At 43.4% G+C, this 16,412-nt stretch overlaps 1 pseudogene; it reads right to left on the bottom strand.

Moving 5' to 3' along the window:
- Positions 1-11,063: 11,063 nt before the first annotated feature.
- LOC124973322 (suppression of tumorigenicity 18 protein-like) overlaps positions 11,064-16,412 on the bottom strand; it is a 110,291-nt pseudogene continuing 104,942 nt past the window's right edge.

The following is a 16,412-nucleotide window of genomic DNA, read 5'->3' as shown; positions in this document are numbered from 1 at the left end:
GTTGAACCAACCTTGCATCCCTGGGATAAAACCCACCTGATCATGTTGCACTATCATTTTAATTTATTTTTTATGGGATTTGCTAAAATTTTGTTGAGAATTTTTGTGTCAATGTTCATTAAGGATATTGGTCTGAAATATTCTTTCCTCGATGTGTCTCTGTCTGGTTTAGGTATCAGGGTGATATTGGCTTCATAGAATGAGTTTGGGAGGGTTCCCTTCTCTTCTATTTCATGGAATACTTTGAGCAATTTTGGAATGAACTCTTCCTTAAAGGTTTGTAGAACTCTGCTGAGAACCCATCTGGTCCTGGAGTTTTCTTTATTGGTAGGCTTTTGATGACCTCTTCTATTTTATTGCTTGAAATTGATTTATTTAAGTTGTGTATGTCCTCCTCATTCAGTTTAGGTAATTCATATGTCTCTAGAAACTTGTTGATGTCTTCGAGGTTTTCTGTTTTGTTGGAGTATAGATTTTCAAAATAGCTTCTCATTATGTTTTGTATTTCACTCGTGTCTGTTTTGATATTTCCTTGTTCATTGCGAATTTTAGTAATTTGAGTTTTCTCCCTCTTTCTCTTTGTTAGTGTGGCTAAGTACTTTTCAATTTTGTTTATTTGTTCAAAGAACCAACTATTTATTGTGTTAATTTTTCAGATTGTTTCTTTTGTTTCAATTTCATTGACTTCGGCTCTGATTTTAACTATTTCCTGTCTTCTACTACTTTTGGTGTTGGTCTGCTCTTCTTTTTCTAGGGCTATGAGATGTAGTGTTAAGTCATTTATTTGTTGATTTCTACTTCTTTTGTTGAATGTACCCCATGAAATAAATATTTCTCTAAGTACTGCTTTCATAGTGTCTCAAAGATTTTGATATGATGTGTCTTTGTTCTCGTTTACTTCTAAGAATTTTTTTTATTTCACTCCTGATGTCTTCTGTTATCCATTCATCATATAATAGTGCATTAATCTCCAGGTATTGAGAAGTTTCTGTTTTTTATTTTGTCATTTATTTCTAATTTGAATCCATTATGATCTGATAGAGTACAAGGTAGTATCTCTATCTTCCTGTATTTGCTAACAGTAGCTTTGTGGCAATAAATATTGTCTATTTTAGAGAAGGATCCATGTGCTGCTGACAAGAAAGTGTATTCATTCTTTGTTAGATGGTATATTCTATATATGTCTGTTAAGTCTAAATTGTTTATTGTGGTATTGAGATCTATGGTTTCTTTACTCAATTTTTGTTTGGAAGATCTATCCAGTGGTAAGAGAGGTGTGTTAAAATCACCTAGTATTACTGTGTTGTGGTCTATTTGATTTCTGGAATTGAGAAGGATTTGTTTGACATACATGGATGAGCCAATCTTCGGGGCATAGATATTTATGATTGTTATGTCTTGCTGACTTATGCTTCCCTTAAGCAGTATGTAATGTTCTTCTTTATCCCTTCTGACTAGTTTTGGCTTGAAGTCCACATTATCTGAAATGAAGATGGATACTCCAACTTTTTTGCTGTGTCCGTGTGCATTGTATGTTTTTCCCCATCCTTTCACCTTTATTCTATGGGTATCTCTTTCTATGAGATGAGTCTCTTGGAGGCAGCATATTGTTCAATTTTTCTTTTAAATGCAATCTGCCAGTCTATGTGTTTTGATTGATGAGTTCAGGCCATTAACATTCAGGGTTATTATTGTGGTATGATTTGTATTCCCAGTCATTTACTCAATTTATTTTTTGAAATGATTTGATTTCTCTTTATTTGGCTATTCCTTTAGGTTAGTTCCTCTCATTGCTGATTTGCATCATTGTTTTTCATCTCTTCCTCATGGAATATTTTGCTGAGAACATTCTGTAATGCCAACTTTCTCTTTGTAAATTCCTTTAGGTTTTGTTTATCATGGAATGATCTTATTTCATCATCAAATCTGAAAGTAAGTTTTGCTGGGTATAAGATTCTTGGTTGGCATCCGTTTTCTTTCAGGGCTTGGTAAATGTTCCAGGCCCTTCGAGCTTTTAGGGTCTGGATTGAAAAATCTGCTGATATTCTTGTTGATTTCCCCCTGAATGTAACTTGATTCTTTTCTCTCACAGCCTGTAAAATTCTGTCTTTATTTTGTATGTTAGTTACTTTCATAATAATGTGCCTTGTTGTGGGTCTGTTGTAATTTTGTATATTTGGAGTCCTATAAGCCTCTTGTACTTGGTTTTAATTTCATTCTTCATAGTTGGGAAATTTACTGATATTTCATTGAATAGATTGTTCATTCCTTTAGTTTGTTTCTCTAAGCCTTCCTCAATCCCAATAATTCTTAAATTTGGCCTTTTCATGAGATCACATAATTCTTGTAGATTCTGTTCATGACTTCTTACCATCTTCTCTGTTTGGTCAACTTTGTTTTCAAGATTAAATATTTTGTCTTCTATGTCTGAAGTTCTGTCTTCCAGGTGTTCTATCCTATTGGTTAGGCTTTCTATGGAGTTATTAACTTGGTTTATTGTTTCCTTCATTTCAAGAATTTCTGTTTTTTATTTTAGTATCTCTAACTCTTTATTGAAATGATCTCTTGCTTCCCGTATTTTCTCTTTTAACTGTTGATTAGTGCGATCATTTAATGCCTGCATTTGCTCTTTCATCTCCTCCTTCAATGCCTCATTTGTTCTTTCATCTCCTTGTTTGCTTCCTTGATTGTTTTAATTATGTACATTCTGAACTCCCTTTCTGACATTTCCTCTGCTGTGTTGTCATTGGGTTTTATTGATATAGTATCTAGGTTTGCTTGGGGCATTTTCTTCCCTTGCTTTTTCATATTGGTCAGATGTCAGTGGGACTCTGAGTTATTGCAGATTTCCTCTATAGGCTTATAGTGTCCCTGTAGATTTCCAGTGTATCACCTCCAAACTTCAGTAGCCTGAAGTCTTGGAGGAACTTTAAAATGCAGTGCTTCTGAACAAAGCTGCCCTTAGCCTGCTACTGGTTCCAGGGCTTGGACCTGGCTCTGGGCACAAAGGCTCTTCCTGGGGGGTCCTTCTCCAAGAAGCTGGCCCTGTGGTAGGAGCCCACCGCCGGAGTGAGCAGGGCTACCAGGGGAAGACTCTATGTGCCCTGCCCTGCTCTGATAAGCTGCCCCTATTTGTTCCTGCTGCTCAGGCTGAGCTTCACCTAGTGGGGGAGACTCACCCCATGGCTCTATTTTAGTCCGAGTCTCTCAATGCCTCTCCTTCTTGAATCCTGGGTTCTGGAGTGACAGGAGATGCAATCACCCTCTAGTCCACCATCTTGGATCACCCCATCCAGTTTGTGTTTAATTGTAGGTGAATAATTTGATATTGTGGGGCCAGGCTCCTTAGAAACATGGGGGAACAGGAGGTGGGACAGTGATGATAATAGAGTTGGCATGCCCAGGGTTTTACCTGAATCTATATCTAACCACTGCCTTCCCTGCTGGACTGTGGCTCAAGTCATCCAGGACCTGCCCTCGGACATTGGTCATCTTCAAACATCTTTTTTTTTATAAGTATGAACATCAAAAGGATTTATTGTGAGAAAGTTTCTTCAAATAAGCCGAACCAAGATCATGAGTATGAACAGTGACATTATGAATATCTACATCTTGTAAGAACTCCTGCCTCAGGGTCTTTGCACTTCCCAATCCCATGGCCTGGAGTGCTCTTCACCATGGAGCCACCTGCCCCATTGCCTTACTCAGCTTCCTCAGAGCTCAGTTCCCTGCTCCCACTAGCTCAGAGGTCATCTGTTGCTGTCAAATGACTCAATCTTCTGCATCTTTCTTCATGGTGTGTTTTTCTAATGTGTTTCCAGTTCATGTGTGTATATTCGTGAGTTAATGAGGGAAATGTTCTCCACAGTTCTAACTGAAAGTGACTCTGGCCACTGGGGAAAGGTCTCAGTGGTGGAAGAACAGTGAAGGACTTTGTGTCATTTGAGTAGTTAAAGGACAATTATATGATTGGATAAGGAAGACATGGGGGGCACTGAGGAGAAAGAGCCTGGGAATAAGCAACCTGGGTAAGTTCCAAGGTGACCATCTCCTATCATCCTGTTCCACATCTCATACCTGAGGAAGTGATTACAACATCTGCAGTGCCTGGGATCCTCTAAAGAAGACCATTGAATGCACCCCTATCTCTCTGAGTGACCACAGGTGACTCTGGGAAAGAAATAGATCATAGACACTCACAGCTTCAGGGAAGTCCTTGTTACTTCCCTACAGTGCTTAGAAAAGTGGACTTCACATAGAACTCTGGATTTCTACCTTCTCCTGAGAAGGTGAGTGGCAAGAAGCTGCACAGAAGTGGCCGCACCATCTGGATGGGGCCAGCTCTCCCATTGACCACCGTCCCCCCTGCTCTGCACTGAATGAAAGCTCCCCTTTCATTACACCGGGCACTGGACATCTTGTAGAGCTTAACAGTAGTCCATGTGTGTGCTCACCCATGCCTTTATCAAACTGGCAGTTAAAGACAAAGAGGATCGCATGGTCCTGGGAGGAAGGCGAGACTGGTGTCTGAACCCAGTCTCTCTGGGACCATGAGTTTCCCTCCATTAGGTCAACCAGCTAGTGGGGACATTGGCAGCACAGTTAGTTTCCTACTGGTGGTCTCCAAACAGGAAGCACTCTCACCTCTGCAGGGGTTCCTCCAGTCCAGGTCCCTGGGACACAGGGGCCTGGCTGGGTCTATCAAGGCCAGTGAGACTCCAGGACACTCCCTACCAGAAACTTCCTTTTCACCTGCATCCTGTGTCTTTCCTTTTGATTGGGGTGTGGAGGGTGGAGCTCAGTCCTCAAGTTCCAGGTTACTGCTCTGCAAGTGTCTTGCCTTCCAAGAGGCACTATGCTCCATTGCTGTTATTCACTCTGACCCACCTTTATCTCTGTCTCTGTTTCCATCTCTGCCTCTGTCATGAACTCTTTTTCTCTCTCTCTGAATCTCTGTCATCTCTGTCTCCTGTCAAAAGACAAACACACCCTAGCCCAAGCTGTCAGGCCACACACCTCTTGGTCTCCTGCAGTGTGCAAAAGACAGAGTCCAAAGAATGTGTCAGATCCCCTCCCTGCCCCATGCCTCCCACTGCTAGCTGATTTCCAGTCTCCAGGGAGTCACTGACTTGTCCTCACTTACTAGAGGTATGGTGATGTTCACTTTAGGCCCAAGATTTCTTTTATATATACACTTCCAGAAAAATTCCACAATGTGCTGTCATTAAACTCAGGATGGTGGGGAAGGCAGCATGAATTCTTGAGTTAGTCCTGGGATTCACTCCTACCCTGCTATGTCTGTGGGACTCTAACATTTCCGAAACTCTTTCCTGGAAGGTGGGGACAATAACAATGTCAGTATTGTTGTCTCTTCTGAGGATGTTCTGAGTGTTGTCAGGAAGGCAAAATTTTAGGGAGGCCAAATTTTGTCTCCACTCTTAAGGGGTTTGTTTGTTTGTTTGCTGCTAATTTTGAGAATTAAATTGACACAGACAGATCAACAAGTTTTACATGGACAAGGGCCTTCATAAGGTAGTGATGACTCAAAGTCACCATTAAATACCTGAGTAAAGAACTGGTCAGGGTGGGTACATCAGGAAAGAGCAAACACATCTATGGGGACCCTAAAAAAGCTGAATCATCCTAATTAGGTCTGCACTAAAGAGCCCTGGTCTCAACTCCCAGTCTTTGGTGCAAAGATGGTCATTTATCCTCTGCTACCAGGAAGGCATCCTTCATGTGGTGATATCCTCTCAGGCTTGGAGAAACAGCTGGATCAGGTGACTCTGTCACACCTGCTGTTTTTCAAGTGCTCTTAACTCCATGTAGACAAAAGGCTGAGCAATGTGTTTTGAGGTGTCACATGTTATCCTTCAAGATGGACTGGGGAGACATGTGTGATACCTGCATGCAGTTCAATGCCAGGCATACAGCAAGCAATCAGTTTGGGTTAGCCTTGTAAAGTATTAAATGACTCAGCTACCAAGTGTAGTGTAACCCAGGCTGATTTCCACATCCTGTTATAGCTGAGTTTGTTTTGGAATCTTCCCACAAAGTATTAAAAGAAACATTTAAAATGAGCAGTCCACTTTTATTTTTAATTGAAGGATTTTGCATCTGGCTCTGCTTGCAACATCAGAAGACCTGCACCTCCTGTCCCCTTTCCACATGGGGAGTTCAAGGGGAAGGAAATTCATGAAACTGGTCATGTCCTCACATGTCCACCATCATCTTAGCTCCACTCACTTATTCACTGTGCACCTGCACAACCCCAACCCCTATAGACACTGACTAGACATGAGCTCTAGAGACTGGAGGATAGACCTGTAAGTAGGGAAGTCTGGGGTGGTACAGAGATGAGGGTCACATGAGTCCAGTTGTGTGCATAGGAGGAAAGCAGTCATAGTTCTAGCACTATGGTTTCAGGCACAGGGGTGTGAGCCTTGACCTGGACCAGCAAGTGACAAAGAGCCATGAACTGAGGCCCAGAGAGGGAAAGCACCTCTGTTCTGCACTATATGAAGCCACTGGTGTCTCCTTGGGGCTGAAATTTACTTGGAAACCCTCCCCTAACTTCAAGTGTCCCTGGAACATCCATAATGACATGTGATCCGTTTCAGATCCACCTGCCCCCAGCAATGCCCGGGCAAGGACCACTGTAAGATATGTGAACCTCCCAGTGTATAGAAAGGCCTGGGGGACAAACAACAGCAATCAAACCATGTCCAAGCATGGGGATCTGTTGGTTGATACATGCTCACTATTGTCCCCATAACAATCCAGAAGAATCACACTGGAATCCAGGAGCTGCTTCACAAATGTTTCTTCAGTGATGCAAAAGGACACCACTCCTGATCCCTGGATGTTACAAGATCAAATCAAATGTCTGCTGTTTTGGTTTTAGTTATGAATATCCAAGGCTCAAACATGGTAGCTAAACTACAAATCAATTAAGCAGACATGGAGTCAGCAGCATTGAACTTCATTAAAGGATAATGAATGAAAAATCATGCTGTAAATTGTTTTGTCCTTTGCCTTCCACCAGTGATAGTTGTACAATCTTCTGGATGAAAACTCTGCTGTGGTCACTCTCAACAAAGGGGAGGTGGTGAGGGGCCTCAGGAGGGACTGGGTATAGCGTTATTGATGGGACTCAGAGATTACAGCTTAGTGCTTCTCTAAAATCTCAGCCCACAATAGTCCCTTCATGACTATTTTATTGCAACTCAATAGCACACTGTACTTGGTTGCAGGGTCTCTGTTCAGCAAGGCAGAGCATAGCAGCATTCCTAGAGCTGGTCAACATGCCCCGGCCTGGTGGAACACATCTGCTGGACCTCTGAAGTCTACCATGCCCCTCGGCCTATCTGCATCGAAATTCCCATCTCCTTGCTGCACCCCCACATGCCCAATGACTCTGCCTGAAACATAGCAGCCCCTGACCTTCCCACCTCCCCTCCCACCTGATTCCAGCCACCTCCCACCTCAGTGGCACCCCACCCTGCTCTGAGCCCCAGCACTGCCCAGACCCCTGCAGGGCCAACTGGTCTTCCTGCTTCTTCTCTTGTCCCAGCCATCCTCCCATTCTCCTGCAGCCAGGGTCAGCCTTTGATGACAGGAAGGAGAGGCTATTTCCTGCTAGAACATGTCAGCAACTGCTTTGATCTCAGAAGTAAGGACAAACTTGCAGGACTTCTGGGTTATTTGTGGTGTTATGGGGTGCAACTTAAGAACAGACCCATCACCACTGAGAAGTCCAAATTTGAGAGTCTTTATTAAGCTGGCCAGCTTATTGCCTCACATGATTCCCCAAAAAATGGATATTGGGAGAACAGCCCTGACCACAGGGTTGTAGGGGTTCTTATGCCAACAATCACATTAATAATAAGTGTCTGTTGCTATGATTCAAAATTACACATCAACATCATGAGATCATCAACAGAGAGGGAAGTGGGTCAAAATTACCATTACCTAGGTACAAACTAAGAAATGGTTGCTAATATCCACATAACCACTGTTCACATGGAACATTGTTTAGGAGCAATAGGAATCAAAAGAGAGCAATTCTTTACTACATAGGAGTTGCCACTGTACATTATTAAACATGTCACACCAAGTAACTGATTATGGGCACAGAGGCAGTGTGTTCCCATGGGAGAAGCTTATTTCCTATAAGCTCAGAGCAAAATGGAGTCTGTTTAGTCATTTCCCTTAGAGTCTGGCCTATAATATTCTCATGGAGTCTGATCTCTCAGCCCATTACAGTGGCATGCCTCTAATGCCATGGTCCCTCATCCCCTGCCTCAGCATTCAAAGCCCATGACTTGCACTTGAGAAAGTCTTTTCACCTTCAAGTCTCCATCCTGCTGACCAGGTTGAGGGGAAAGTCCCAGGTGCTGCCCCTCTTCTGTTCATTGACAAAGAAGGCCACTGTGGAGGGAGGCAGCTCACTGATGCCTAATAACAGTTTTCATATCTTTGTTTTGGGAATGATCTTCTGTTTATGTCAGTGGATACTGTTTTCCTATTCACAACCCAGAATTACTTAGCATAAAATTGCAATTCCCAGGTCAGAAGGCCCTGGGTTACAGCAAACACAGTGTGACTGGAAGTTCATGGCTGATGCTGGAGACCTCTGCTCCACTCTGCTCTGCACTGGCTGCTCTTCCAGGCAAGACCCATGAATCATCACCTGGGTGTCCCTAGACTCTGGCCAAACTCTGGCCCCAAAGATGCTTACCAGAGTTTTGTTTGGATTGAATTAAGCAGTAGCACCTATCCAGAGAGTGTTCTTCAAAAATCCACCCATCACAGGTTTCTTGGTCAAAGTACATAATACAGACAGGATCTCTCTGTCCCCTGTTCCTCTCCCTGTAGAGAAGGGAAGTTGCTAGTGTGGCCATTGTCACCTTCACCCACCTCATTGCTGGGAACCAGGAGAGCTCTCTTTCTGTTCTATCCCATGTTCATCCTCCCATCAAGGTGGCCATTCTGTGCCCTAGGGCTGGAAGGAAGCCCAAAATCATCTCAGGCAAGAACTCTCTAGTTCAGAGGACAGTCAGAGCTGCTGTGGGGAGAAGAAAATAGCAGATGATGAATACTTTCCAGATCCCACCTCTGTGAGCAGCCGTCATGGGGATTGGGGACATGTGCTCAGTTTTGGGGGCACAAGGATACTTGACTTGACCTGTGATGAACCACAGAGATTCAAAGGCCCAACCTCCTCCTCATCTGTCAACTTTGGAAATCTCTGGCTGCCTTCAAAGGCCTCTTCAACCTTCAGAGAGGAGGAGTCTGGCCTCCATACAAGGCCAGGCAGTCATTTACTTGCTGAGAGTTGGGATTGCTGTGGGAGCTGACAGATGCCACAATGAACCTGAGACCTCCTCTCTCACTTCCCAAAATTCATATCTAGACATGCAGAGCACAAAGGTGCATGCATCCAGACGTCCCTACAGCAGGGTTTAGAGCAGTGAATAATAAACTTTCAAACAGGAACAACTCAATGTTGACCCAGAAAGTGGTTAAATAGCATGGGTTCAAGGATTGGGCTCTGTGTTCAAATTTTGTGCACACAATATACACGTGGAAACATACATGCATGTGTGTGCAGAAAATGTAAACACACAACATGTGGGTAGATTTCCACCTCAAATTGTCTTCCTTGCCCTCTGTGTCCCCATCACACCCACAGTTCCTTTTATTATTCCAGCATTTTATTTTGGTTTGTCATGAGTCAATATAAAGCTGTAAATCAAGCTCTGTATTCAGCTGATTTCAATCCTGGATCATACAGTAGACATGTATTGATCCCAAGATGTATTGATCCCAAGAGAGAGGCTGGCGCTCAGTCACCAACTTGGTCCAGGTGCAATACCAGGAGCACCCTTCTTCCTGTTCCTCACCTGGGTCTCCAAGGACCCCCAGCCCCTTCCTACTCCTCTGCAGCTGTGTGCTCATCTGACTGTTGCAGTGGCCTCCTCTGTGAATGAACCTCTCTGGTCTCCCTGCTTCTGCTCCAAGTCCTGATAATCTATCCTCCAGCTGGAATCAGAGTGTCACATCCCTCCTCTTCTTGAAGTGCCTTCACCTGTGTCCTTAGGATAACACAGAAGTCTCCATATTCCATGAGGCCACATCAGAAGGACCCCACAGACCTCTCCAAGCTCAAGGCCACTCAGCAATTCTCTGCTGAGAAATGAGACTCCAGGAATGGTGTGCAGGGGTATCAATGCCCATCAGTTGCCCCCTGAGTCCATTCTAATGATGCCCTGCTCTTAGGTACCAAATCATCATTGCGAGTCCTAGCACTGATTGCTTCCTGGCTGCAAATTATTTTTGATAACTGCCTGAGAACATCCATATGCATGACTCTGCACACAACCTCTACTCTGAGCTTTAATACAAATCATCTACTCTGGGCAGCTCAGTTTTGGTTCATAATTTTAATAATGCATTCAAAAAGGCTCCAGGTTCACTAGGGATTGAACCATAAGAGCTAATTTCAGAGTTCCAGCTAGGAGATCTTTACATTTTCTGCCAGCAACAATATACACAAACATCCAAACTCCACTGCCCTTTGACAGTGGACACAGGCCACTGCTAACCTAATGGATGATTGTCACTTCTTTCTACTTCCCAGTGGGGAGGTGGGGAGGTGTGGCCACATCCTGTGTCAACAAATTTCATCACAAACAAGACTCTTGTTAGATTTAAATTGTAAACAAGCAAGATGATATCCCCCCAAAAAAAAAGAATTAAAGGGTTAGAGGGTCTAGAGAAAAAACTATCACATTCCACTGAAGAACTGATCCATATTGGGGGGGCAGACATCTCCACCCCACAGGGCTCTGATCTCACTCTGTGCTTTGCTTTCTGTGGTAATTTTTCTACTTCTTGAGAAATTGAGTCTGCAAATCTTGTCCAAAAATATACTTTTGGTCTTATTTATTTTAAACAAAAAGCGAGGTATTGGGAGGAGACCAAGGACCTTGCAGCCGAGCTTCCTTATGTTTGCTGTGACCTTGATGAATTCTACCTGTCTCTGTTGCCCTTGGGAAAGTTCAGCCTCCACCCAGAACCCCAGCTTGGTCACACAGCAAGTTTTCCTGGATGCTGCCTGCATCTTCTCTCTTAGGTACTGTGATGTAGCTGGCAGTCTCCCCTCCTTCTCCCAACACTGCCCCATCCTGAATGCTCCCTAGGGCAGCTGGAGGGGTCTTTCTAAAGTGGGACCACTCAGCATGAACTGGAATAGGATGAGAGCAGCAGAGTTGAAGGAGTCCCAAATCAAAGGGGCCTCCTTCCAGGTCATGGACATTCAAGACACAAGTCTCACCTTGTGAGAGCACTTCATACTCCAATTCCCCAACTCACCACCCAACACTTGCTCCCCTCTCATGGCTTACAGAATAAGTGCAAACTCCTGAAACCATGTAACCTGGCCCTGGCCCACCTCTCCTGCTTCCCCTATCCAGCCCCACCACAGGGTTCTTTCTATTGCTGGGCTCACTTCTGCCCCAGGGCCTTTGCTCTGACTCTTTTTTGACTATGAATTTTTCCTCAGACATTGTATGATGGAGTCATTCTTCTCTGTAAATTCTAAGCATAAATGTCACCTGCTCTGAGGCCTGTCCTGGGCACTACCTAAGCAGTAGGAACACCCAGGCACTCACTGGGTTTTGTCTCCTTCTACACTTACTGTACACTCAACTTATTACCTGGTACCAATACTGGAGTGGCTTCCTACAATTAGAGATAGAGTTTGTGTTGGTCACAGCATGGTCCCCAACACCTTGCATAGCACACAGCACATGGTAGCTGCCATTTACAACATTGTGGACTTTCTTAGATCTGCACCATCCCTGTGCCAGAGTCTTTCAACCTGGTTGCTATTGACATTTTGAATCAGATCTTTCAATGTTTTGGGTGGGGGAGGGGGCTGGCACTTAGAGGGAGGGACAAGGTTTACTATTAAGCATCCTTCAATGTATAGGACACCTCCACATGAATATGCACTTTGGCTGGAGATGGAAACCCTGGATTTCTTGTCCACAGAGGGAGCAGAGCAGTCAGACTCCCCCAGGGCGTGACCCTGCCATGTTCTGCCTGTGCATGGGCAAGTGCTGACTATCCAGGGCATGTTGTGTGTCAGTCACTATCTTAGGAACTTACTAGGCAGCAAATCCCTTATTCATTGCAAAGGCCCAAGGAGGCCAGTGCCATTACTGACCCTGTCACATACAAGAGGGTTGTGAGGCACACAAGGATTAGGTGACTTTCCCAGGCCCAGGAGGGCAGCAACCTGGATAAAGTTGGAGGTTAGAGCTCTGCAACTCACTCAAAACAGTGGGGTGAGACATGAGTAGATGGGATTATATAGAACAGCAACTGAGAAACAGCACAGGGAGATGCACTGGAAAACACACAGATGTGTCAAAGCATAACTCTAGAGAAGTTCCAAGGAACTCACAGGAAGACCAAAAAACCAACCAAACGGAAGAAACAGAGCCCCCAAAATACCCCATGAAATGATAAACTTTAATCCTGGTAATCAATTACATTGAATGTTAATGGTCTAAATACACCAATAAAAACCACAGAGATTGGCAGAGCATATTAAATTATATGTTATCCATCAGGAATTCACTTCCAAAGTAACTATGGAGGCAGAAAGAAACAGGTGTTCTTGAAATTACAGAAATGAAAGAATTTTGAGATGGGTAACAAAAGGGGTGTAAATAGAATAAACTCTTCCTCACCATTGAGTTTCTTAAGTGATATGAGACAGCCGAAGCACAAATAGTATATGATGCTCAATGTGTGCAAAGCAAGTTTAAGACAACTCTATTTCAGGAGTGGGCAGGCTAGTGGCCTCAGTGGAGGCCTCAGTGCTTTATCTCAGTGATGAAACACTGATGACAGCATGATGTGGCAGCCTGGGAATGCACATGGTGGCACCCAGGCAGTGCTGAGAAGAGTATGCAAGGTACTGCTCCAGAAAGTCAAAGTGGAATCACAAGAACCTAGAGGGGAAAAATAGAAAATAAATAATAGAACAGCTGCCCTAAACCCTAACATAGCAATACTTAGTCAAAATGTCAATAATATAAATATAACATTTGAAATAGAGAGACAATGACAGAGCTGATTATAAACCACCAGCCTATTACATGCTGTATAGGAGAACCTCACTCGAGTACAGTGAACTGGGGGATGGCAATAAAGGAGGGGCATGCTATGTCATGTCATGAATTTAGTAACACAGCAGTGGCCAGATTAGTGCCAGATTAGTGGGTTTTACAGCAAAGAAAATGACTGGGATCAGTGGGGGACATGATCCAGTAAGGAAAGCACGTCTCCCACATGATGTCTTAAATGGGTAAACACCAAACCACTGAGCTTCAAACCACAAGGACAAAAGATGACCCATTTGAACAGAGAAAGAGATATACCTATGATCAGAATTGGAGGCTCCAACACTGAGTGTAATTACTTAGTTAATTAAATATTGACTTTTAACTCAAAAAGTGATTAAAACAAGCTGCAGGAAAGGCTGTCCAGCAGGGAGTCTGGGCAACCCAGAGCTTTCAAGAAGGGGGGAGAGGAGGAGGAGGCCTGTGCCAAAGAATTCTGTGCTGCTGGCCCTACTGTGTGCAGGGATCATGATCCTCAGCGTCCAGCAGGGAGGGATGAGCAGGCATGGGACTCTGTGCCAAGCCAGGTTTGGGGGTGTTCCCCACACTCAGTTTGCATCTCCCCAGATGTGCTCAAGAGATGAGGAGCATCTGGTACTCAGGCTTGTCCTGTTCATCTCCCTTTCCTGTGGCAGAAACTCAATGTCTGAGAGGACCTCTGGAAATGCTCATAGAAAATATATGGATGTCACATGACTTGGGTGGTTGAGGCAAGAGGATTCCAGGTTCCAGGCCAGTTTCAGCAATTTAACCAGTCCCTAAGCAACTTATTTGGACTCTGTTTCAAAAAAAAAAAAAAAAAAGGGTTGGGGACATGGCCTAGGGGTAAAGTGTCTCTGGGTTCTGTCCCTGATACCAAAAAGAAAGAAGAAAGGAAGGAAGGAAGTGAAGAAAGAAGGAAGGAAGGAAGGAAAAACAGAATATGAGTGAATGATCTACCACACAAGCAATGGCAAGATGTGTCTGAACACAAGTGTGTGTGTGTGTATTTGTGTGTGGCTCCTACATGACAGTGACCACATAACTCCTTGTTGCATTTCTGTGTCTCCAGTGGGAGGCTGAAATGTAACTGAGAGCCTTTTGCTCCAGTGCTTCCTGGGGAGGATTGGTTTGGGTCACTGGACTCAGGATGTCACAGTCAAGCCCTGGACTCCACAGACCTGCCTGGAAGGAGATACATGGATGTAGGACTGCTGCTGCAGCCTCGGGGTCCCATGACTCTGGAAAGCAGTGCTGAAGCTTGGGGGTCATTCAGTTTGGCCAGATCTTGGCTTTCAGGTGAAAATGCTCTGCAGTAACCCTAGGGACCATGATCCAACTTCTCAGCTGCCAGGGTCCATTCCTAGCAGTGTTCGGGTGTCCTAGGTGGATGGGAGGCATTGGCACATTGGAGAAACAGCATAGAGAGACACCAAGTGTTCTGAGTCTGAATCTGAATCTTTATTGTTCACAGAATCTTTTTGTATGTTTTTTCTTTGGTATTGATTGCATCACTTCATGGTTAATACAATGAAATGTTAAGTAAAAAATCTTTAAGAGTATAATTAATTATCTTATTCAAGAAACATGTTCTTACTGTATGATAGCTTAAATAAAAAACAAAAAACAAAACCCAGTTCCCAGCAAGGTAGATTGCACCATGCTCCATTTAGTTTTAATTTCCCTGAAAGAATTTGTCATTAAGTTTCTATAAAAGTTACCCTTTCCAAGAACTCTAATGTTAGCTTTTAACAGTGGAAATTTTTTTGTTATTACTAGCACAAAATAGAGGAATCAGCTTAGAGTTAATATTTATTCTATTTTATGTACTCAATGGCAGACTAAAACTATTTTGATCTTTAAAGAACTAGGCATAGGAAGAATACAAATTGTACTTATGTTTAACCTATTTATTTTTTATTAATTGGGAAAATATTCTTAAACTTAATCATAAACCCTAAGAAAGCAAGGAAGACCAAACACCACATCAAAGCTCAGAGGAATACATTCTCATATACATATATAAAACTTTTAGATCATTTGTATACTAAAAGAAATTACAGGCTCCTTACAAATTTGAGCAAATCATAATTGCTTATTTATGATTTCATCTAAGTATTAATATTAAACTTTATTGTATGTTATTTTGTGTCCCAGCACCATGAAATCTCCCCAGTATTCTCTATAATCTGAATCTCAGGATGTATTGATTATTAGTATTAAAAGCAACTATACATGGAGACATATAACACCTATGGTCCCTAAGAGGGAGGAAGATCTTTCAACAAAATTGTGTCAAGTGTCAGATCCTCTACTCCAACAGAACCATGTCAAGTGTTGGAGTGGTAGGAAATAGATGTGGCACTCAGCCCCTACATTGGGAAAGCAATGCCCAGGGTTTAATCCAGGAATCCCAGCAACATCTACAAAGGCATCAGAATTGTGGTTAATCCCACCTGAGCTTCATTCAGATGTAGATGTCCTGTTGTAGAACTGCAATTGAATTAGGTGAAAAAAACATATATTTTTAAGTGTTTTGACAAATTATGATAATGAAAATAGAAGCTTAAACCACCATGAAGTCAGAAAGATAACTGCAGACCCAGCCTCCTCCCTGGACCAGCTCACTGACAGAGATACATTCACTTTAGCAAAAATGGGGGTCATCTTAGCAGCCTGGCACCCACTCCCCCTAATTGCACATGATCATGGAGTCTGACTTACAGCAGGGTCTGCTGCCTCCATACCTGCACCAAGCAGGGCCAGCATGGGAGGGGAGTTCACACCATCTTCATTGCTGTCATCCAGGAGTCACATGATTGCTGAGAACAGTGGTGATCACCTGAATTTCCCACTGAGGAAGGCAGCAGCCTACCTCCTGTCAATCCCTGCTTGAGAACATAGAGGGAAGAGACAGTTCATCTACTTTATTATACAGCAATCATTCTCTTTAGGAGAAACAGAGAAGGTTAAGCTCACAATCACACTGAGGACAGAAAGAGCAAAGGGCACTCCTGCAATAATGGAGTACTCAAATGAGGGCCCAGGGGTATAGCTATGGATGGCAGACTATGTGGACCAAGCTGGATGACAACATTCTCCAGGCAAAGGCAGGATCATTAGACCATAGTGCAGGCAATTCAGCATCCTCTGAGACTGTGTGCCTACTAAAAAAAATCCCTTCCAGAAAGTTCAGTTGTGGGACTGATGAGCAATGATTAGATAAAAACAGAGTAG

The sequence above is a fragment of the Sciurus carolinensis genome (assembly GCF_902686445.1).
Source record: "Sciurus carolinensis chromosome 14 unlocalized genomic scaffold, mSciCar1.2 scaffold_124_arrow_ctg1, whole genome shotgun sequence".
Lineage (NCBI taxonomy): Eukaryota > Metazoa > Chordata > Mammalia > Rodentia > Sciuridae > Sciurus > Sciurus carolinensis.
The sequence above is the reverse complement of the archived record's forward strand: the minus strand, read 5'-3'. Positions and strand labels throughout refer to the sequence as shown.